This window comes from Callithrix jacchus, chromosome 6 (assembly GCF_049354715.1).
Source record: "Callithrix jacchus isolate 240 chromosome 6, calJac240_pri, whole genome shotgun sequence".
Classification (NCBI taxonomy): domain Eukaryota; kingdom Metazoa; phylum Chordata; class Mammalia; order Primates; family Cebidae; genus Callithrix; species Callithrix jacchus.
In genome coordinates this window covers 3,896,338-3,919,721 of record NC_133507.1, presented here as the reverse complement: position 1 = coordinate 3,919,721, position 23,384 = coordinate 3,896,338, and the positions used below count along the sequence as shown (strand labels likewise).

The following is a 23,384-nucleotide window of genomic DNA, read 5'->3' as shown; positions in this document are numbered from 1 at the left end:
GTTTCGGAGGCAGTGTGAGGAGCTGCAGGCACTGTGCACTCAGTATGGAGGCTGGAATTTGGGAGGCAGTGTGAGGAGGTGGAGACTTTATACAGTCGCTGTGGAGGCGGGAATTTGGGAGTCAGTGTTAGAGGTGGACACATTTTGCAGTCGGTGTGGAGACATTGTGCCATCGCTCTTGAGGCTGGAGGCTGGAGGCGGGAGGCAGTGTGAGGAGTTGGAGACGCTGTGCAGTCACTTTGGAGGCTGGAGTTTGAGGCAGTGTGAGGAGGTAGAGATATTGTGTAGTCACTATGATGGCTGGAGTTCAGTCTGAGGAGGTGGGGACATTGTGCCATAACTGTGGAGGCTGGAGTTTAGAGGCAGTCTGTGGAGGTGGAGACATTGTGCACTCGCTGTGGAGGCTGGAGTTTAGAGGCAGTCTGTGGAGGTGGAGACATTGTGCACTCGCTGTGGAGGCTGGAGTTTGGGAGGCAGTGTGAGGAGGTGGAGACATTGTGCACTCGCTGTGGAGGCTGGAGTCTGGGAGGCAGTGTGAGGAGGTGGAGACATTGTGCACTCGCTGTGGAGGCTGGAGTCTGGGAGGCAGTGTGAGGAGGTGGAGACATTGTGCACTCGCTGTGGAGGCTGGAGTCTGGGAGGCAGTGTGAGGAGGTGGAGACATTGTGCACTCGCTGTGGAGGCTGGAGTCTGGGAGGCAGTGTGAGGAGGTGGAGACATTGTGCAGTCGCTGTGGAGGCTGCAGTTTGGGGGGCAGTGTGAGGAGGTGGAGACATTGTGTACTCGCTGTGGAGGCTGGAGTCTGGGAGGCAGTGTGAGGAGGTGGAGACATTGTGCACTCGCTGTGGAGGCTGGAGTCTGGGAGGCAGTGTGAGGAGGTGGAGACATTGTGCACTCGCTGTGGAGGCTGGAGTCTGGGAGGCAGTGTGAGGAGGTGGAGACATTGTGCACTCGCTGTGGAGGCTGGAGTCTGGGAGGCAGTGTGAGGAGGTGGAGACATTGTGCACTCGCTGTGGAGGCTGGAGTCTGGGAGGCAGTGTGAGGAGGTGGAGACATTGTGCACTCGCTGTGGAGGCTGGAGTCTGGGAGGCAGTGTGAGGAGGTGGAGACATTGTGCAGTCGCTGTGGAGGCTGCAGTTTGGGGGGCAGTGTGAGGAGGTGGAGACATTGTGTACTCGCTGTGGAGGCTGGAGTCTGGGAGGCAGTGTGAGGAGGTGGAGACATTGTGCACTCGCTGTGGAGGCTGGAGTCTGGGAGGCAGTGTGAGGAGGTGGAGACATTGTGCAGTCGCTGTGGAGGCTGCAGTTTGGGGGGCAGTGTGAGGAGGTGGAGACATTGTGTACTCGCTGTGGAGGCTGGAGTCTGGGAGGCAGTGTGAGGAGGTGGAGACATTGTGCACTCGCTGTGGAGGCTGGAGTCTGGGAGGCAGTGTGAGGAGGTGGAGACATTGTGCACTCGCTGTGGAGGCTGGAGTCTGGGAGGCAGTGTGAGGAGGTGGAGACATTGTGCACTCGCTGTGGAGGCTGGAGTCTGGGAGGCAGTGTGAGGAGGTGGAGACATTGTGCACTCGCTGTGGAGGCTGGAGTCTGGGAGGCAGTGTGAGGAGGTGGAGACATTGTGCAGTCGCTGTGGAGGCTGCAGTTTGGGGGGCAGTGTGAGGAGGTGGAGACATTGTGTACTCGCTGTGGAGGCTGGAGTCTGGGAGGCAGTGTGATGAGGTGGAGACATTGTGCAGTCTCTGTGGAGCCTGGAGTTTTGGAGGCCAAATGAGTAGGTGGAGACATTGTCCAGTCTTGTTGGAGGCTGGAGTTTGGGAGGAAGTTTTGGGAGGTGGAGACATTGTGCAGTTGCTTTGTAGGCTGGAGTTTGGGAGGCAGTGTGAGGATTTGGAGACATTGTGCAGTCCCTGTAGAGGCTGAAGGTTTGGAGACAGTGTGAGGAGTTGGTGATATTGTGCAGTCGCTATGGTTGCTGGAGTTTGGGATGCAGTGTGAGGAGGTGGAGATATTGTGCAATCCCTTTGGATGCTGGAGTTTGGGAGGCAGTGTGAGGAGGTGGAGACATTGTGCAATCCCTTTGGATGCTGGAGTTTGGGAGGCAGTGTGAGGAGGTGGAGACATTGTGCAGTCCCTTTAGAAGCTGGAGTTTGGGAGGCAGTGTGAGGAGGTGGAGACATTGTGCAGTCCCTTTAGAAGCTGGAGTTTAGGAGGCAGTGTGAGGAGGTGGAGACATTGTGCAGTCCCTTTAGAAGCTGGAGTTTGGGAGGCAGTGTGAGGAGGTGGAGACATTGTGCAGTCCCTTTAGAAGCTGGAGTTTGGGAGGCAGTGTGAGGAGGTGGAGATATTGTGCAATCCCTTTGGATGCTGGAGTTTGGGAGGCAGTGTGAGGAGGTGGAGACATTGTGCAGTCCCTTTAGAAGCTGGAGTTTGGGAGGCAGTGTGAGGAGGTGGAGACATTGTGCAGTCCCTTTAGAAGCTGGAGTTTGGGAGGCAGTGTGAGGAGGTGGAGATATTGTGCAGTCCCTTTAGAAGCTGGAGTCTGGGAGGCAGTGTGAGGAGGTGGAGACATTGTGCAGTCCCTTTGGATGCTGGAGTTTGGGAGGCAGTGTGAGGAGGTGGAGACATTGTGCAGTCCCTTTAGAAGCTGGAGTTTGGGAGGCAGTGTGAGGAGGTGGAGATATTGTGCAATCCCTTTGGATGCTGGAGTTTGGGAGGCAGTGTGAGGAGGTGGAGACATTGTGCAGTCCCTTTAGAAGCTGGAGTTTGGGAGGCAGTGTGAGGAGGTGGAGACATTGTGCAGTCCCTTTAGAAGCTGGAGTTTGGGAGGCAGTGTGAGGAGGTGGAGACATTGTGCAGTCCCTTTAGAAGCTGGAGTTTGGGAGGCAGTGTGAGGAGGTGGAGACATTGTGCAGTCCCTTTAGAAGCTGGAGTTTGGGAGGCAGTGTGAGGAGGTGGAGACATTGTGCAGTCCCTTTAGAAGCTGGAGTTTGGGAGGCAGTGTGAGGAGGTGGAGACATTGTGCAGTCCCTTTAGAAGCTGGAGTTTGGGAGGCAGTGTGAGGATGTGGAAACATTGTGCACTTCTTGTGGAGGCTAGATTTTGGAAGGCATTTTCAGGAGGTGGAGATTATGTGCCATCCTTGTAGATGCTGGAGTTCGGGAGGCAGTGTGACGAGGTGGAGGGTTTGTACAGTCGCTGTAGAGGGTGGACCTTGGGAGGCAGTGTGAGCAGGTGGAGACACTGTGCACTCGTTGTGGAGGCTGGAGTTTGGGAGGCAGTGTGAGGTGGTGAAACATTGTGCAGTCCCTGTGGAGGCTGGAGTTTGGGAGGCAGTGTGAGGAGGTGGAGACATTGTGCACTCACTGTGGAGGCTGGAGTTTGGGAGGCAGTGTGAGGAGGTGGAGACATTGTGCAGTCGCTGTGGAGGCTGGAGTTTGGGAGGCAGTGTGAGGAGGTGGAGACATTGTGCAGTGGCTGTGGAGGCTGCAAACTGGGAGGCAGTGTGAGGAGGTGGAGACATTGTGCAGTCGCTGTGGAGGCTGGAGTTTGGGAGGCAGTGTGAGGAGGTGGAGACATTGTGCAGTCGCTGTGGAGGCTGGAGTTTGGGAGGCAGTGTGAGGAGGTGGAGACATTGTGCAGTGGCTGTGGAGGCTGGAGTCTGGGAGGCAGTGTGAGGAGGTGGAGACATTTTGTACTCGCTGTGGAGGCTGGAGTCTGGGAGGCAGTGTGAGGAGGTGGAGACATTGCGCACTTGCTGTGGGGATGGTGTTTGGGAAGCATTTTCAGGAGGTGGAGACAATGTGCGGTCTTTGTAGAGGCTGGAGTTTTGGAGACAGTGTGAGGAATGGAGACATTGTGCAGTCATTGTGGACGGTGGAGTCTGGGGGATAGTGTGAGGAGGTGGAGATATTGCGCAGTGACTGTGGAAGCTGGAATTTGGGAGGCAGTGTGAGGAGGTGGGGCCATTGTGCACTCTCTGTGGAGGCTGGAGTTTGGGGGGCAGTAGGATGTGGAGGCATTGCACTCGTGGAGACTAAAATTTGGGGGGCAGTGTGAGGAGGTGGGGGCCTTGTGCACTCTGTGGAGGCTGGAGTCTGGGGGGCAGTGTGAGGAGGTGGGGGCATTGTGCACTCGTTGTGGAGGTTGGAGTTTGGGGGGCAGTGTGAGGAGGTGGGGGCATTGTGCACTCTCTGTGGAGGCTGGAGTTTGGGGGGCCGTGTGAGGAGGTGGGGGCATTGTGCACTCTGTGGAGGCTGGAGTTTGGGGGGCAGTGTGAGGAGGTGGGGGCATTGTACACTCTCGAGGCTGAGTTTGGGGGCAGTGTGAGGTGGTGGACGCATTGTGCCCTCTCTGTCGAGGCTGGAGTTAGGGGGGCAGTGTGAGGAGGTGGGGGCATGGTGCACTCTCTGTGGAGGCTGGAGTTTGGGTGGCAGTTTGAGGAGGTGGGGGCATTGTGTACTCTCTGTGGAGGCTGGTGTTTGTGGGGCAGTGTGAGGAGGTGGGCGCGTTGTGCACTCTCTGGAGGCTGTGGAGTTTGGGGGGCAGTGTGAGGAGGTGGGGGCATTGTGCACTTGTTGAGGCTGGGGTTTGGGGGGCAGTGTGAGGTGGTGGGCGCATTGTGCACTCTATGGAGGCTGGAGTTTGGGGGCAGTGTGAGGAGCTGGGCACAATGTGCCCTCTCTGTGGAGGCTGGAGTTTGGGGGGCAGTGTGAGAAGGTGGTGGCATTGTGCACTGTCTGTGGAGGCTGGAGGTTGGTGGGCAGTGTGAGGAGGTGGGGGCATTGTACACTCTGGAGGCTGGAGTTTGGTGGGCAGTGTGAGGAGGTGGGGGAATTGTGCACTCGTTTTGGAGGCTGGAGTTTGGGGGCATTGTGAGGAGCTGGGGGCATTGTACCCTCTCTTTGGAGGCTGCAGTTTTGGGGGCAGTGTGAGGTGGTTGGGGCATTGTGCACTCTGTGGATGCTGGAGGTTGGGGGGCAGTGTTAGGAGGTGGGGAATAGTGCACTCTGTGAAGGCTGGTGTTCGGGGGTGAGTGTGAGGAGGTGGGGGCATTGTGCACTCTCTGGACGCTGATGTTTGGGGGGCAGTGTGAGGAGGTGGAGACATTGTATAGTAGCTGTGGAGGCTGGAGTCTGGGAGGCAGTGTGAGGAGGTGGAGGCATTGTGCATTCGCTGTGGAGGCTGGAGTCTGGGAGGCAGTGTGAGGAGGTGGAGGCATTGTGCACTCACTGTGGAGGCTGGGGTATGGGAGGCAGTGTGAGGACGTGGAGGCATTGTGCACTTCCTGTGGAGGCTGGAGTTTGGGATGCAGTGTTAGCAGGTGGAGACATTGTGCATTCTCTGTGGAGGCTGGAGTTTGGGAGGCAGTGTGAGGAGGTGGAGGCATTGTGCAGTCGCTGTGGAGGCTGGAGTATGGGAGGCAGTGTGAGGAGGTGGAGACATTGTGCAGTCGCTGTGGAGGCTGGAGTATGGGAGGCAGTGTGAGGAGGTGGAGACATTGTGCAGTCGCTGTGGAGGCTGGAGTATGGGAGGCAGTGTGAGGAGGTGGAGGCATTGTGCAGTCGCTGTGGAGGCTGGAGTATGGGAGGCAGTGTGAGGAGGTGGAGGCATTGTGCAGTCGCTGTGGAGGCTGGAGTTTGGGAGGCAGTGTGAGGAGGTGGAGACATTGTGCAGTCGCTGTGGAGGCTGGAGTTTGGGAGGCAGTGTGAGGAGGTGGAGGCATTGTGCAGTCGCTGTGGAGGCTGGAGTTTGGAGGCAGTGTTTGGAGGTGGAGACATTGAGCATTCGCTGTGGAGGCTGGAGTTTGGGGGGCAGTGTGAGGAGGTGGGCGCATTGTCCACTCTCTGGAGGCTAGAGTTTGGGGGGGAGTGAGGAGCGGGCGCATTGTGCACTCTCTGGAGGCTGGAGTTTGGGGTGCAGTGTGAGGAGGTGGGGGCATTGTGCACTCTCTTTGGAGGCTGGTGTTTAGGGGGGAGTATGAGGAGGTGGGGGCATAGTGCACTCTGTGGAGGCTGGTGTTTGGGGGTGAGTGTGAGGAGGTGGGGCCATTGTGCACTCTCTGGACACTGATGTTTGGGGGGCAGTGTGACAAGGTGGAGACATTGTGCAGTCCCTTTCGAGGCTGGAGTTTGGGAGGCCAAATGAGGAGGTGGTGACACTGTCCAGTCTGTTGGAGGCTGGAGTTTGGGAGGCCAAATGAGGAGGTGGTGACACTGTCCAGTCTGTTGGAGGCTGGAGTTTGGGAGGCAGTGTGAGGAGGTGGACACATTGTGCACTTCTTGTGGAGGCTAGATTTTGGAAGGCGTTTTCAGGAGGTGGAGACTATGTGTTGTCCCTGTAGACGCTGGAGTTTGGGGGGCAGTGTGAGGAGGTGGAGGCGTTGTGTAGTCGTGGAGGCTGGAGTTCGGGAGTCGGTGTGAGGAGGTGGAGACACTGTGCAGTCGCTGTTGAGGCTGGAGTTTTTGAGGCAGTATCAGGATGTGGAGAGACTGTGCAGTCGCTGTAGAGGGTGGACCTTGGGAGGCAGGGTGAGAAGGGGGGACATTGTGCAGTCCCTGTGGAGGCTGCAGACTGCGAGGCAGTTTGAGGAGGTGGAGACATTGCACACGTGCTGGGGGGATGGAGTTTGGGAAGCATTTTCAGGAGGTGGAGACAATGTGCGGTCTTTGTAGAGGCTGGAGTTTGGGAGGCAGTGTGAGGAGGTGGAGGCATTGTGCACTCTCTGTGGAGGCTAGAGTTTGGGAGGCAGTGTGAGGAGGTGGAGGCATTGTGCACTCTCTGTGGAGGCTGGAGTTTGGGGGAGCAATGTGAGGAGGTGGGGGCATTGTGTACTCTGTGGAGGCTAGAGTTTCGGGGGCAGTGTGAGGAGGTGGGGGCATTGTGCACTCTGTGGAGGCTGGAGTTTGGGGGGCAGTGTGAGGAGGTGGGGGCATTGTGCACTCTGTAGAGGCTGGAGTTTGGGGGGCAGTGTGAAGAGGTGGAGGCATTGTGCACTCGTGGAGGCTGGAGTTTGGGGGGCAGTAGGATGTGGAGGCATTGCACTTGAGAGTGGAATTTGGGGTGCAGTGTGAGGAGGTGGGGGCCTTGTGCACTCTGTGGAGGCTGGAGTTTGGGGGGCAATGTGAGGAGGTGGGGGCAATGTGCACTCGTTGTGGAGGTTGGAGTTTTGGGGGCAGTGTGAGGAGGTGGGGGCATTGTGCACTCGTGGAGGCTGGAGTTTGGGGGGTAGTGTGAGGAGGTGGGGGCATTGTGCACTCGTTGTGGCTGCTGGAGGTTGGTAAACAGTGTGAGGAGGTGGGGGCATTGTGCACTCGTTGTGGAGGCTGGAGTTTGGGAGGCAGTGTGAGGAGGTGGGGGCATTGCACTCTGTGGAGGCTGGAGTTTGGGGGGCAGTGTGAGGAGGTGGAGGCGTTGTGCACTCTGTGGAGGCTGGAGTTTGGGGGGCAGTGTGAGGAGGTGGGGGCGTTGTGCACTCTGTGGAGGCTGGAGTTTGGGGTCAGTGTGAGGAGGTGGGGGCCTTGTGCACTCTGTGGAGGCTGGAGTTTGGGGGGCAGTGTGAGGAGGTGGGGACATTGTGCACTCTCTGTGGAGGCTGGAGTTTGGGGGGCAGTGTGAGGAGGTGGGGGCATTGTGCACTCTGTGGAGGCTGGAGTTTGGGGTCAGTGTGAGGAGGTGGGGGCCTTGTGCACTCTGTGGAGGCTGGAGTTTGGGGGGCAGTGTGAGGAGGTGGGGACATTGTGCACTCTCTGTGGAGGCTGGAGTTTGGGGGGCAGTAGGATGTGGAGGCATTGCACTCGTGAAGACTGGAATTTGGGGGGCAGTGTGAGGAGGTGGGGGCATTGTGCACTCTGAAGGCTGGAGTCTGGGGGGCAGTGTGAGGAGGTGGGGGCATTGTGCACTCTGAAGGCTGGAGTCTGGGGGGCAGTGTGAGGAGGTGGGGGCATTGTGCACTCGTGGAGGTTGGAGTTTGGGGGTCAGTGTGAGGAGGTTGGGGCATTGTGCACTCTGTGGAGGCTGGAGTTTGGGGGGCAGTGTGAGGAGGTGGGGGCATTGTGCACTCATTGTGGAGGCTGGAGTTTGGGGGTCAGTGTGAGGAGGTTGGGGCATTGTGCACTCTGTGGAGGCTGGAGTTTGGGGGGCAGTGTGAGGAGGTGGCATTGTGCACTCTGTGGAGGCTGGAGTTTGGGGGGCAGTAGGATGTGGAGGCATTGCACTCGTGGAGACTGGAATTTGGGGGGCAGTGTGAGGAGGTGGGGGCCTTGTGCACTCTGTGGAGGCTGGAGTTTGGGGGGCAGTGTGAGGAGGTGGGGACATTGTGCACTCTCTGTGGAGGCTGGAGTTTGCGGGGCAGTGTGAGGAGGTGGGGGCATTGTGCACTCGTTGTGGAGGTTGGAGTTTGCGGGGCAGTGTGAGGAGGTGGGGGCATTGTGCACTCGTTGTGGAGGTTGGAGTTTGCGGGGCAGTGTGAGGAGGTGGGGGCATTGTGCACTCTGGAGGCTGGAGTTTGGGGGGCAGTAGGATGTGGAGGCATTGCACTCGTGGAGACTGGAATTTGGGGGGCAGTGTGAGGAGGTGGGGGCCTTGTGCACTCTGTGGAGGCTGGAGTTTGGGGGGCAGTGTGAGGAGGTGGGGGCATTGTGCACTCATTGTGGAGGTTGGAGTTTGGGGGGCAGTGTGAGTAGGTCGGGGCATTGTTAGCTCTCTGTGGAGGCTGGAGTTTGGGGGGCAGTGTGAGGAAGTGGAGGCTGGAGTTTGGGGGGCAATGTGAGGAGCTCGGGGCATTGTGCACTCTGTGGAGGCTGGAGTTTGGGGGACAGTGTGAGGAGGTGGGGGCATTGTGTGCTCCCAACAAGGCTGCTAAATCAAACACAAGATTCCCAGTTGAATTTTAATTCCACATATAAATTTTATCTGGAATTAAAATTTATATATGTGTGTGTGTGTTTGTGTGTGTAAAATGTTTTATTTAGTGTAAGTGTGTCCCAAATGTTGCGTGGAATCTGCTGCCAGGATTGCAAAGCTTGTAGGACAGGAGGAAGTGTTCTGCTAATTCCTTTCTGATGGATCATTCCTTGTCACAGAGAGTACCCTTCCCTCTTGTGTGTCCCATGTCCAGCTGGCTGTACCATTACCCAGTTGACTCTGATTAAATCAATTCAAATATTATAGGAATGCTGTTAGTAACAGATGGGCTTGAGATTTAGTTGTGGGAGTCTGCATTCAGTTTTCCAGTGAGAGGAAGTCAGGAATTGAGCTTAAATTCCATCTGGCTGCATGTCTAACATTGACTTAAGCAAACTTGTATAATTCTGGGGGTAAAACCCTACAATTATTTGGTTAATTTTTGTCCTGAGTTTTCCATAAACACATATGGAGAGGTCACTCTGAATGACACTTTCCATTTTGAATCACAGTTTGGCCTTTTACACCTGAGGTCTCCATCAACAGAAATCGACAGAAATGCCTTTTAACTTTCTAAGGATTTAGCCATCTAATCAAAGCCGAATTGTAATCTCCTGCAGTTACTCATGAGCAAATCACTGGCTCCCTGGAGAAATGATGGTACAAGCAATACCTGAAGGTACAGGTGCCGTACAAGAAAGGGTTCCAAGACCAACAGGAACACACCGAAGGAACCCAGGTATTCTGTTGTAGCAGTGGGAATGCATTTCATCAATGAAAACACAGGTTCTTTGAACTCAGAAAAGGAGATGCCAGGAAGAAATACTGAAAACTCGGGCTATCTTGTTTAGAACTGATGTCTTTATTTGGCTCCTCCAGTAGAAACTATAGGGGAGGTGAAGAAATAACTCTGAGTGGTAAAGAAAGCTCTTTGTTATATGAGAAAGCAGCTAATAACGGTCTGAATTAATGATACGACTGAATTAGAAAAAGCATTATGTCACCACAAGGGTTACTAAGTGGGTTAAAACTGTTCCAGGGAAGGGGACATCACACACCGAGGCCTGTCGGGGTGAGGGGCTAGGGGAGAGATAGCAGGGAGTGGGGAGACTGAGGAGGGGTAGCATTAGGAGAAGTACCTAATGTAGATGAGGGGGCAATGGATGCAGGAAACCACCATGGCACGTGTATATGTATGTAACAAACCTGCATGATCTGCACACGTGCCCCAGAACTTAAAGTATCATAATAATAATAGAAAAAAAGACAAAGCTACTATAAAATATAAAAATAAAACTGTTCCATTGCATTCCTGGGAAACTGGGTATCTGCACAGGCTAAAGTAATCCCACATAGAGTTTTCACCTCACTTCTCGGAACTAGTCTAACTGTATGTGGAGGGGTAAAGTATGACTCGAATTCAGCTGTTGATTTCCCATCACTAACCATCAGTCATGCCTCCCGATGAGATGCAACATGAATCACACTACATCACAGAGAATGATGCTGGCAAAATATTTTGTGTGATTCCATTTAGCTTGCAAATCCAGCTACCAATTTGTAGAAAGTACAAGACCCAGAGGATTAAACTGAGATCGATTACAGGGACACAACCAGGTACGTCCAGAAGGCTGAATATTTTCCTCAAGACAATCAGCTTGTGAATTTTGTTTTTTAATAATTTTGTGACATGAATAAAGAAATGGGGGCAGGAGGTGGACGGTGCCAAGCGGAGAGAAACGTAAGGGCCACCACCACCGAATCCAGTGATTAGTCATGGATTGGATCTGTTTTGGACAGAAGGGAGTGGAGGGAACTCTTCAGAAGATGAAGGAAATTTATTGCATATGTTTTTGACATAAAATGATTGATATCCATTGTTAGGTTTAAAATATCATGTACAGTATGAATTGATTTTGGTGAAACCGTAATGTTGTGTGTATACGTGCAGTGAAGAGGGTCCGGAGGCAGCTCTGCCTGGGGTGGGCGGTGCCATCCTCTAGGTGTGGAATACACCACTCTCAATCTTCATCTTTGCTTTCTAACTTAGGCATAACACAGCTTTTGAAATCATGAAAACTTAGATTTAATTAAAAGTTAAATGAAACAGGCACTCCTAATATACATATTCATGTTTTAAAAAATTTATTATTCTATTTTGTTGTCCAGAACTTTGACTTAATTTTTGAGCCAAATGCATTCTTCTTAGAGTTTCTGAAAGGTTCAAACAACCTGTTTTCCCTCCTTTTGATTTCCAACCTAGCCTGGAAAAAAATCTCTTCTAAATCCCTTGAGGAAGCTGTTTTCATTGAACTTCTGATCCTACCAGAAGCAATGTTTGTCCAGAGAAGTCTGTTGCCTCTTTTTATAAATTCAGTCTGATGTTACATCAAAGAAATGCAGATAAACACGGGGGCTGTAAGTTTCAAGTTCAAAATAAATCCCTAATTTGAACTTCTCAAGAAGGTTTTGAAGCTTTTACATAACTATGACAAAAGCTTCAGGAAACAGAATGAAAGGTAAGTTTAACGGTAGGGATAACAGCTGGTGAAAGTGTCCAAAACGTTAATGAGCTTGATTACCATGCTCAATGCAGGAATTACATGACCTCACTATTAATGACGACTGAGAGCTCAGACGAGGAAGACGGAACCAGTTCAGGAGCAGGTGGAAGTTACAGCTTTAAGACGTATGTAAACATTTCACAGAAGGTGAGACTATTTTTCAGATGTCTGTGTAGCCAATGGTTTTGTTTTCCCAACAGTCGCTGTCACAGGGCACTGCAAAGAAGGATGCACACAATCCATGTTCAATGAATTTCATCTGACTGAACAAGGAGAATTTTCTGTACTGCTTATTAAAGTGGTGTCTGCCCAACTGTTTGAAAATGAAAAAATGTAGTTGGGCAGTGTTCAGGTCTAAAAATTGCTCACAGCTATTTTTACATTTTTATGGATCTTCTGGTACCATGTAGATAGCAGTTATATGTAACCTTGAGGCCGGACGCGGTGGCTCAAGCCTGTAATCCCAGCACTTTGGGAGGCCGAGGCGGGTGGATCACAAGGTCAAGAGATCGAGACCATCCTGGTCAACATGGTGAAACCCCGTCTCTACTAAAAATACAAAAAATTAGCTGGGCATGGTGGTGCGTGCCTGTAATCCCAGCTACTCAGGAGGCTGAGGCAGGAGAATTGCCTGAACCCAGGAGGTGGAGGTTGCGGTGAGCCGAGATCGCGCCATTGCACTCCAGCCTGGGCAACAAGAGCGAAACTCTGTCTCAAAAAAAAAAAATGTAACCTTGAAGGTAACTCAATCTTGTAATATGAAGTATTAACACCACAATGCCTTGTCCAAATCTCCTATAGTCAGATATATTTGGAAATTAGAAAATGTTGGACTTACAAAAAGCATTAGCGTGCCTATAACCATGTATGTCACACCTACAACATCTAAGAGATCACCGTGTAATCAAACACATCAATAGTTCTGCAGCGAAACACATCGTGGAATAAACTCACAAGTGTATTTCCGTTCGTTCATATCCGGCTTTGCTGGCTGATGAGTTCTGGTGCCAAATTTATAAACAGCTTTGAGTTTTCAGAGCCCTAAGTGCTAGCAGTGTGAGCTCATATTATTAATCATTGGTTACAAGTTAGTTCTACTCCGTTTTGAGCTAAAACGTAGAGAACCATTTCACTGCTTAGACAACAATGCTTTGGGATGTGTTTTAAACATGCCATTGTCCCAACAACAGATTTTTGGACTCGATTTTTGTTTATTACCTGTTGAGAACATAGAGACGATGATTTGTGAAAATGCTGACCACAGGATTCGATAGTTCACAGGTCAGCACGGGGTGGAAGAGCCAGGTGGGGAGCCTGGCCAGCTCTGGAAGTGCTTGCTCCACTGCAGGCCACCTACCAGTTCCTGAGCAGGGCAGTGGAACGGACAGACCAGAGTGCCTTTTCTCATATTCTCACTGCTCCTTGGAGTCCACTGGCTATTCGGTGAGTAAGTGGACAACATATGGCATTAGTAGAATAATTAAGAGAGTACTTTCTCAGACAGCGATTTTCAACGTCTCTTAAGGATAAAGTGGCATTCACAGGAGCTAATGTTCAGACAGTTGTATTTTAAGTAAATACTGAAAATATCATATTGGTTATTAAAACTCATATTGGGTATAAAAGCTTTGCCATGTGAGAGAGAAATTAACTCACTCTCAGAAACCCCAATTATACAAAGGCTTATTGCTCTTAGAGAGAGTTAAAGGTGGTACCGTATAATCCCGACACTGGAGATGTAAAAGGAACTCCTTTCCAAGTACGATCTATGGATAAGGTTAATTCTACATTATATCGCACAAATTTCAGCCTTTACTTTGACAAATGATCCAAAAGAAAGGCAGGACTCAGAACAGACCGAGAAATAGGACAAAAGGTATGAAGAAATAGGTAAACTTATTACAGACATGAAAATTGGGAAAGATGTGAAGAATCTTCCACCTGGGGAGCAGGAGGAGGATGCTTCCTCCTCTGTCTCTTCCAAACTGCTCACATGAGGGCGACAGCTTGGATGGGGGGAAGGACAGAGAGCTGGTGTGAGCACGGGGAGCCCTGAGTCTGTGAGGGCTTTCAGAGTGGGGCTGTCTCTCTCAGGGAAGACATACTCGGCTCTGTAGAGGTAGAGAGATGGCCCAGGAGGACAAGCAAAGAGCAGGTTCTGCTTGAGCATTGGGCAGGTGCCCCATGTATGCTTAGGAGGGCAGGAACTGCCCTCACACAGAAAGCACATGCCCGAGTGAAACGCCCTTTTTATTTCATACCCTGGGCCTCGTGGTACCATGGCAGAGCTGCAGGAGCATGGGGACTCTTCTTCCTGAAGTAAACACAACCTGGTAGACAGGAAACAGAAGTCAGAGAATTCTTCAAGAACACCAGAGAGTAAAAAGAATTTGCTGGTTAACGACAATTAATGCTTTTAAAATGAGGCTTGGAAATCCCTTCTGTGGTCTGCAGACCTAAGACATTTATATCCTAATCCCTAAAACCTGTGACTCTGTGACTTGACTTTACATGGTGAATGGACTTTGCAAATGTGTTTGTGAGATAGACAGGGGCTAAAGCAGAAGCCTCAGCACCGCCATCTTATAGAGAAGCCACCTGGGCCCTGGGCAGAGGTGTAGTTCAAGGGTAAAAATTTCCACTGCTACCCCCCTCCCCTTGCAACAAGCCGCTAACTTTAGCTTCTGTACAGAGAGCTTGCCTTGCACACCTCTGGGCTCCCCTGAACAAGGATGTGGTTTTGCAGCTTAAATGCCTTGCTCCCCATGAGCTTGGGGCCACGGGTTGGAGAGACAGGAGTCCTCGGTGGCCACCGGCGATAAAGACCCTGCAATTTGGCATACCTTTGTCTTGGTGTTGAATTTCCACTCGCTCCGGTGCAACATTCTGGAGGGCCCAGCAAGATCTTTGTCGCCATCTCAAAGCTTCGGCTGGGCAGTTGACCTCGCCCTGGGGATCCCTAGGGGAGGCACCCCCTGAGACGTTCCAGGGCCCTAGAGTTCAGGCCCCATAGCGACTGTGTGACTGCACTGCCAACGTTCACCTAAAATTCTTCAGGGTCCTGGGAACCTCTGGAGGTGAGTCCAGTCTGGAATCTGGGACTGGTCCATTGGTAGCTGTAGCCAGGGATTGGACACGGTCACTGCAACTCTGACCAGGCAAGCCTCCCCGAGATGTTGCCCGAGGCTCCCGGTTTTCTGTAACCTCTGATTGTGCGGAGGCTCTGGTATTAGTTTTCGGTGGTTTTCCGTAACCTCTGTGTGAGTGTGAAAGTGAGTGTGTATATGTGTAGTCCCACGGCCAGTAGGCTACGGGGCTTGTGAGGGCCTTCACCCACGGTTCCACGGGAGCATCATAAGGCATAACGGTGATTCATCTCAGAACTAAAAATTCTGAGGTGACCGGGCCCGGGGGTTATATGGGTACACCTTAGCCAAGACAATCTCCCATCTGGGGCACCCATACTTTGTTCATCCTGTATGTGGTTCTGTCCTTACTGTAAATTCACCAGTTTTGTTAGACTCTTGTTGGCTGTTAAACAGTGGTTCAGGCCTGCCTCCCTTAAGGTAGAAAACATTCTACACTGGCTGCAGGGACCTTTACTGAGTTCATGCCTCTGGAAATAACTGCTCTTTCCTCTTCCTACTCATTTTCTGTCACTGAGGCCTCACTCTTCCTTTCCTCATTCTTCCTCTTTTTCATGTGTAAGGGAAAATTCTGCCCTCAGCGACTTGGGTGTAACTTTTCTCTGTCTTAGGAAATCAAACCTTAAATAAGAAACGAGCAGGCCTCTTCACCCATTTATGGTGAAAAAGGAGTAATTGTCTCTTCTGTCAAAAGAGAGAAGAGAGGACAAGAAAGTAGGGGAGGGGAAGAGGAGAGTGAGAGAAATAGGGAGAGAGAAATTTAATGCTTCTCAGGGTCCCTGTGTCAAGATGAACAAAAACCACTGGGGTGGGAAACTTGCAGCCAGCCTAGCAGCTGTGAGCTCAGGGCAGCTGTGGGCTGTTTTAAACTGACACCAAGTGTTTTTCCTTTCTCTCCCAACTGCCAGCCCCACCACACCACCTCAGGGTGCAGCATTTGCATCCAAAATACGACTCAAGAAAGCTTTCTGCCTACCTTTACTACAAGTGGTGTGTTAGCACAGTAGTTAAGGTATAGGGCCTGCAACTGCAAAGTTGCTGGTTCAAATCCTCAGTGGAGCCAGTCTTAAATTTGAGAGGAAACCTCTTGGAAAACTTCAAAAGCTAACAGCTATAGAACTTTGAAGTTCAGTATAATTTGTCTTGCTTAAAATTGGCTCTCTCTATAGCAGAACTTTTCCATCTAAATTGGCTTAAAACAAACCAAAAAAGCATAGTTAAAACCGGTTCCAGGACCCTGAGAAAAACCAAATAGGGTCATCTAGCTCCCGGCCTGGCACCCCGCTCCAATGCATGACGGCCAATTTCAAAATGGGGTTTTCAGGACATAGGGGAAAATTAACACCGGGAAAACTCCGCACATTGTGCGAACTAGAGTGGCCGGCATTTGGAGTGGGGTAGCCAGACACGGGAACCTACAATCCAAAATTCACCCAAGCAGTATGGAATGTTGTGACAGGTCCCTCTGGGCACCGTGACCCATACATTGATCAGTGGCTAAACCTGTTCTGATGCCTCCCGCCCCCGACACCACAGTTAATCAACTGCATAAAAAGGACCATGAAGGAGGAACAAGAGTTGCCCCCACCTTACCCTAGGCCTAGGCAAGAACCTCAACACTCCACCCCTTGTCCCCACTGCATACCCACAGAGGGGTCCACACCCACCTCCAAAAGATACCCCCATGGAAGACAGTAGCCAGGGTCACCCATTCTTTGTCCACATGCCCCTTTCCTCAGGTGACTTGTACAATTGGGAGGCTCAGCACCCTCCGTTCTCTGAAAAGCCATGGCACTCACAGGACTGCTGGAGTCAGTTCTGCAGACTCACCGCCCCACTTGGAATGACGTCAGCAGTCACTTCTCATTCTGTCTACCACCGAAGAACAAAGCAGGATTAAATAAAAGGCCCTTAAGGCCATTATAGGTCTGGTAAAAGGTACAGTAGAGGAAAACCGAGACCAGATTAGAGACATTTTTCCCTCTACCTGACCCCAATGGGACCCCAACACCTCGGGGGTCACCAGGCTCTGAACACTTTTCACCGGTATCTTTTAACAGGGGTTAAGGGGGCGGCTAGGAGGCCCACACCCGGGCCCATCCTGATACATGGGTAACACCCACCATGGGCACCAAGAAAAATAAAACTCACGACCACAGGCACAATCAGTGCCTAAGAAAAACCTTAGTTTGTAATACTATTACTCAGCTGTTTCCTTGATAGAATCCTGCATGTAGTTGGAGCTATACCGACACATTTAGTGCTGATAAGCCGTGTGGTAGCTTATAGTGGGAGAAATGCCTACAGCAGTCACAGAGCAGACGCAGCTCATGGGCAAACAGCCAGACCATGACAAAAATCAAAGATCCAGGCAGTGGCGTCCCTGCCTGACAGGGCAGATGCTGTATGCAGGCTTGGAGCAGGAGCAGACCCCGGATGGGCCAAAGCCTCCCGCACTAGGTCTGAGACCACTTCAGTGGTTACAAAAAACTATTACAGGACCTGGTCCCTCGGTCCAGCCTGCCCGTGACTCTGGAATCAGATAATGGCCCGGCTTTCACTGCATAAGTTTCTCAGGGCCTGGCCAAGGCCCTGGGCACATCCTGGAAAGTACACTATGCCTATCACCCCCATAGTTCAGGGCAGGTTAAGAGAATGAACCAGACCATAAAGAAACTAACAAAGTTCACCCTAGAGACTGGTGAAAACTGGGTCAGCCTGCTTCCTTTTGTCCCCCTCCATGTCTGATACGTACCCTACCAAAAAGGCTTCTCTCCCTTTAAAATTGTGTGTGACAGACCTCTTCCCTTGCTCCCCAAACCCACAAACACCGTCAAACTGAAGTCCATAACTGTGTACTCCTTAAGTCCCGACAGGCATTCCAGTCTGTTCAATCCCAGGTGCACCAGCTCCTCAAAGACACTCGTTCCACCCCAGTGAACCTCACTGCCCAGCTGATGCACCCCTTCCAGCCTGGAGACCTGGTCCTTGTTAAAAAAAAATTCACCACCTCCTGCCTCACCCCACACAGTTATCCTGACCACCCCCACTGCACTCAAGGCGGACAGATTGACTGCCTGGATTCAGCACACCCACGTCAAGACTGCCTCACTGAAAAAGCAATGGAGCATCAATTACTCATCACTGGACCCACTAAAGCTGAGACTTTTGCACTCTTCGGGGTCACCACCTTTTTGGCCCTTACTGTAAGCCCCCATGGAGCCCAGCTACTATCAATGGATCCTTACCGTGGGCTCCACAGAAGAGTCTGTTGGTTCCCTAATAGGACAGGGATCCACTCTTGTCAACTTAACCCTTGAGTACACCTCAAATAAAACCAAGTTGTCTTCACTTTAGACCGCTGTGCCCTCCTGGGCAAAAGCCTGAATATCAGGGCCAGTGAAAATACCATGACTAAGGGAAGAGGGGGAAACAGAGTCGGGGCATAGGAAGTGGGATGTGGTGGCACACACACAATGAAAACTCCAGACTATGGGATTATACTCATGCCCGGGGCCACCAAAAACATGGAACTGTGGAGATGTCAATGAGTCCCTTTGCCCTCACTGGGGATGTGAAACTATCTCTACCATATCAAAACATATCAAAGACAAAGACTCATTCATCTCCTTTCAGTGGATGTCTCCCCCATCCCAGGGCTCTGCCAGGTCCTGTAACCCAGTTAAAATAACTGTAACTACCCCAGGGCGAACTTGGGGCTCAGGGTATATATGGACAGGTGGCATGTGGGAGCCAGGCACACTCCCTAGCCGAGATGGTATCCAGAACAGACGAGGGCCAAACTCCCTAGCCGAGATGGTATCCAGAACAGACGAGGGCCAAACTCCCTAGCCGAGATGGTATCCAGAACAGACGAGGGCCAAACTCCCTAGCCGAGATGGTATCCAGAACAGATGAGGGCCAAACTCCCTAGCCGAGATGGTATCCAGAACAGACGAGGGCCAAACTCCCTAGCCGAGATGGTATCCAGAACAGATGAGGGCCAAACTCCCTAGCCGAGATGGCATCCAGAACAGACGAGGGCCAAACTTACTATTCCTAAAACAGCAGCTCTCAATGAACAATGCTGTTTGCACACCACTAAATCCGTACTTATCCGAGACAGCCTCGCCCTACTTAAACAAAATCTAGAAAACAGAAAACACCTCCGAAAAGCTTCTGAAAGTTGGTATCAAAAAATGTTCTCCTGGTCCCCCTGGTTCATTTCCCTAGTCACAGGATTGGCAGGACCCCTAACCCTACTCATATTGGGACTAATGTCTGGCCCTTGCCTTTTAAATCAGCTACTCAGAATAATCCAGACAAGAATTAATTCTGTAAAGTTAATGTCCTGTCCTAAGATGCCAGTGTGGGCCTTTGAGCCACACTGAGCAAACAGTCTTAATCAGGAATCAATGATTTGATTCATATACAGAACAACAGGGGGAATGAGATAGGGGCTAAAGCAGAAGCCTCAGCACTGCCATCTTACACAGAAGCCACCTGAGCCCTGGGCAGAGGTGTAGTTCTCAGAACTGTTTCTGTACTCAGAGGTGTTAAGGGTAAAAATTTCCACTGCTACTCCCCTCCCCTTGCAACAAGCCGCTAGCTTTAATTCTGTACAGAGAGCTTGCCTTGCACACCCTGGGCCCCCCTGAACAAGGACATTAAGCAACTTCAATGCCTTGCTCCCCCTGAGCTCGGGGCCACAGGTTGGAGAGACAGGAGTCCTCCGTGGCCGCTGGCAGCAAAGACCCTGCAGTTTGGCATACCTTTGTCTTGGTGTTGGTTTTCTGCTCGCTCCAGTGCAACATTTGAGTTAAGGACCTGGAGATGGGGAGATAATCCTGGATTATCTCTGGGTGCCCAGTGTCACCACAAATGTCCTTGAAATCAGGGGACCTCTCCCTGCTGGTCAGAGAATGCCAGAAGACACCATAAGGAGGGTTAGATCCTTGAGGAATCGCCACACTGTCTCCCACAATGGTTGAGCTAATTTTCACTCCCACCAACAGTGTAAAAGTGTTTCTATTTCTCTACGTCCTCTTCTGCATCTGTTGTCTCATGATTTTTTAATGGCTGCCATTGTAACTGGTGTGATTTGGTATCTCAATGTGGTTTTGATTTGCATTTCTCTAATGACCAGTGATGAGCATTTTTTCATATGTTTGTTGGCTGCATAAATGTCTTCTTTTGAGAAGTGTCTGTTCATATCCTTTGCCCATTAGGATAACTTGCTAGCCTTATGCAGAAAACTGAAACTGGACCCCTTCCTTACACCATATACGAAAATTAACTGAAGATGGATTAAAGACTTACATGTAAAACCCAAACCATAAAAACTCTAGAAAAAAACTTAGGCAATACTATTCAGGACAAAGGCATGAGCAAAGACTTCATGACGAAAACACCAAAAGCAATTTCCATTGACGAAAGCCAAAACTGACAAATGAGATCTAATCAAACTGAAGAGCTTCACATAACAACCACCACACAAAATCCCTGTCACCAGTGTGAACAGACAGCCTACGGAACGGGAGGAAATGTTTGCAGTCTACCTATCTGACAAACGTCTAATATCCAGAGTCTACAAGAAACTTAAATTTACAAGAGGAAAACAAACACCCCCATCAAAAAGTTGTCAAAGGATATGAACAATCACTTCTAATAAAAATCTAACCTCCTGCAGGAGGTATTTGAATCACGTGGCCGGTTACCGCCATGGTGTTCTCATGATACTGAGTGAATTTTCATGAGATCTGATCATTTTATAAGGGGCTCTTACCCACCTCACTGCACACTTCTGCCAGCTGCCACCATGTGAAGAAGGATGTGTTTGCTTCCCCTTCCACCCTTGAGTGTAAGCTTCCTGAGGCCTCCCCAGATCCATGGAACTATGAGTCAATTAAAACACCTTCTTAGAATTATCCAGTTGTGGATTTGTCTATTAGCCACATGAGAACAGACTAATGTGACTTAAAAGTCTCTCAAAATGTGAACAGAGAATCAAACTTTTAAATAAAGATGCTGTCATTTACTAATAATGTACAAGAAGGAAAGAGAGTGTAGGAGAACCCCCGTGAGTGCATGCCATACTCAGGCAACGTCCTCTTCCTCAATCACTAAGCAACTTCACAGTGACCCACGCCCTTCTATGCACCTCTACACGGTACACATTGCCAGGCTGAAAGTGTCTGGCAATTTGAGCATGATGCCGATGTCTTTGCCCAAGAACCTCCCTTCTCCATGGTTAAAAATAGAGGTCAAATCTCTACTTTTTCCACAAAGTAACATGAAAGAAAAGCACGTTTTAACATCACAAAGCATAGCCTCCTTCACTGTTTCTTCTTCCCACATTCCAGACCCTGTTTGTTGGAAAGGTAGTAAGAAAATAACAGTGTGGAGATTCCTCAAGTATCTAGAAATAGAAATTCCATTTGATCCAGCAATCCCATTACAGGTATACACCCAAAGGATTATAAATCGTTCTATTATAAAGACACATGCACACTTACGTCTGTTGTGGCACTGTTTACAATAGCAAAGACCTGGAACCAACCCAAATGCTCATCAATGATAGATTGGACAAAGAAATTGTGGCACATATACACCATGGAACACTATACAGCCATAAAAAGCAATAAGTTCGTGTCCTTTGTAGGGACATGGACAAATCTGGAAACCATAATTCTCAGCAAACTGACACAAGAACAGAAAACCAAACACTGCATGTTTTCATTCATAGGCAGGTGATGAACAATGAGAACACATGGGCACAGGGAGGGGAACATCCCACACTGGGGTAGATTAGGAGGTGGGGGACCAGGGGAGAGGAGGCCCAGTGGGGGAGTGAGGGGTGTTGGGGAGGGATAACGCCAGGAGAAATGCCTGATGTAGATGACAGGGGGACAGAGACAGCAAACCACCACGGCATACGTGTACCTATGCCACAATCCTGCAGGATAAGCACATGTACCCCAGAGCTTAAAGTACAATTTAAAAAAAAAAGACAATGCAATTTCCTTTTACCTATGGAGGGCTCTAAAGGGATTTGAATGCGCTTGGCTTGCTGGGTCTCAGATGTTTAGTCTGAGGTTCCAGCTGACTGATCATAAATAGAGAGCATTTGGTCCCTGGACTTCATACAGCCTTCCATCAACAAGTCTGCACTCTGGGTTGCTCTGCAACACTGGACACTCCCTCCACCCCTTTCTCTTCAAACTCTCTCAAGTCCTCTCACGATCCCTGTTGGTAACAGGAAGAAAGGGGGGCAAACTCTGGAGCCCCCAAATCACAGCCCACAACATGCAGACCCAAGCATGGCTGACCTCGGAGGAGAGCCAGGTGCTGCCAGCCAGCCCTCAGGGGGGTTGGGTCCACCTGAAGTCATTACTGGTAGGTTTTTCTGCTGTACGTGAGTTTTCCAAGACCCAGATCCATAGCTGTAAAGAGAAATCTCTAGGCCTCTGACACACATCTGGCTCAGAAAGGCCGAGGGTAAAGAAGAGCATAAACAAGAAGGCAGATGAAAACAGAGCTGCTTGCTTCAGGCAGTAATTCTTTCAGAAAGTCAAACTGTGAATCTCCCAAGCTGCCTATAGATGAAAATTCTCTCCTTGCAAATCCCTGGCTGTGGGCTGCTGAGCCGCCGGGCTCCTGAGATGTTGGCACCATGCTCTCAATTTCTATCTACATGTAAGACAACTTTTCAATTCTTCAGGAAATGCAGGATTCCCTGCAGGAATTGCTTTCCGTGTTTCTCATGAACAGAATAGTTCAACTAACCCTGGAAATCCATACAAGCACTCAAACTCTTAGCAGTGAGAGGATTTCTGTCCGAGTACCTTGAAATGGCAATTCTCTGGAGGTGAACTTGACCTGGGCTAGTCTTGGCTAGACCAAATGGTTCTGATGCATTTTTTCCATGCGAAACTTGCCATCTGAATATACAATGTGCATTGTTTTTAGATCACTGTTCTACAATTGACAGGCTCTACAACACAGTAAATGCAATAGACTGTGAACATGTTTAGGAAGGAAAAGTAACCATGAAGAATTGTACCTGTCACTATAGAGGATGGACAGCAGCCACCGAAGGCCTTCCCTTTCAATAGCCTTCATCCATTTTCACCGAGAATCTTCCTAGCTCATAAGTCCCCTCTCTCTTTAAAGGCTCCCCGAGAAAATAGCATATGTAAAGGCTACAATGACAGTTTTCAGCCTTGAAAGTGTATTGTAGTTTAAATATCAATATTTCTCCTCTCCCCTGTTGAGTAAGCAGAAATAACCTCAGAATGAGTGAGGAAGGAGGTATAAACTCAGAGGCAGAGCAGCAGGAGGCAGCGGAAATGTGGATTGGAAGCAACAATGCGGTTTCTCATCCCTGCTATTATAATGCGATCTGAGAGCCCACCCCACCCCCGGATGAAATTAACATGCAATTGAGTTGTAGCCGTACTAATACTCTCTGCTGATATTGGCCTCCAAACACAACAGAGGGCCGGGGGAAGACCCATCTGGGAACCCTGACAAAGATGTTGGAAGCCCAAAACTATGGTGCTTAGGGTTAGACTCAGCATTTGGTAGAAATCCAGGCACTGAAAACAAGCCCTTGGAAAAGATGAAGGGTGTAGACCCCTGGGCTTTTACATCCAATTGACACAAATCTCTAAAGCTAAAAGCTGTGAAGAGAGCTGGCCACAATGGCTGGGTGCCTAGTCAAAGGGAGATTCACAACGAGGGGTCCGTGTGGGAAGGAGCTTGGGCTGGCATTG

The 23,384-nt window shown here is 50.3% G+C and overlaps 1 protein-coding gene and 1 long non-coding RNA gene across 15 annotated transcripts in view; one reads left to right on the top strand and one right to left on the bottom strand.

Annotated features, from left to right (window-relative positions):
- Positions 1-16,489, top strand: part of LOC118154449 (uncharacterized) — a 145,591-nt gene extending 129,102 nt beyond the window's left edge. The window contains exons 5-8 of the transcript XR_013536496.1: positions 9,521-9,639; positions 10,438-10,517; positions 11,164-12,907; positions 16,350-16,489. The gene's annotated coding sequence lies outside the window, so the exon portion shown is untranslated. The remainder of the gene's footprint in view (positions 1-9,520; positions 9,640-10,437; positions 10,518-11,163; positions 12,908-16,349) is intronic.
- Positions 11,033-23,384, bottom strand: part of LOC103793569 (uncharacterized) — a 179,387-nt gene continuing 167,035 nt past the window's right edge. For 10 of the 14 annotated variants that reach the window (XR_013536497.1, XR_013536509.1, XR_013536505.1 and 7 more), the window contains 4 exons: positions 14,308-19,437; positions 13,726-13,794; positions 12,683-12,900; positions 11,033-11,680 (listed from right to left, as the gene is read on the bottom strand). This is a non-coding gene — a long non-coding RNA (uncharacterized LOC103793569). The remainder of the gene's footprint in view (positions 11,681-12,682; positions 12,901-13,725; positions 13,795-14,307; positions 19,438-23,384) is intronic. The other 4 variants (XR_013536504.1, XR_013536506.1, XR_013536501.1 and 1 more) reach the window with 3 other exon arrangements.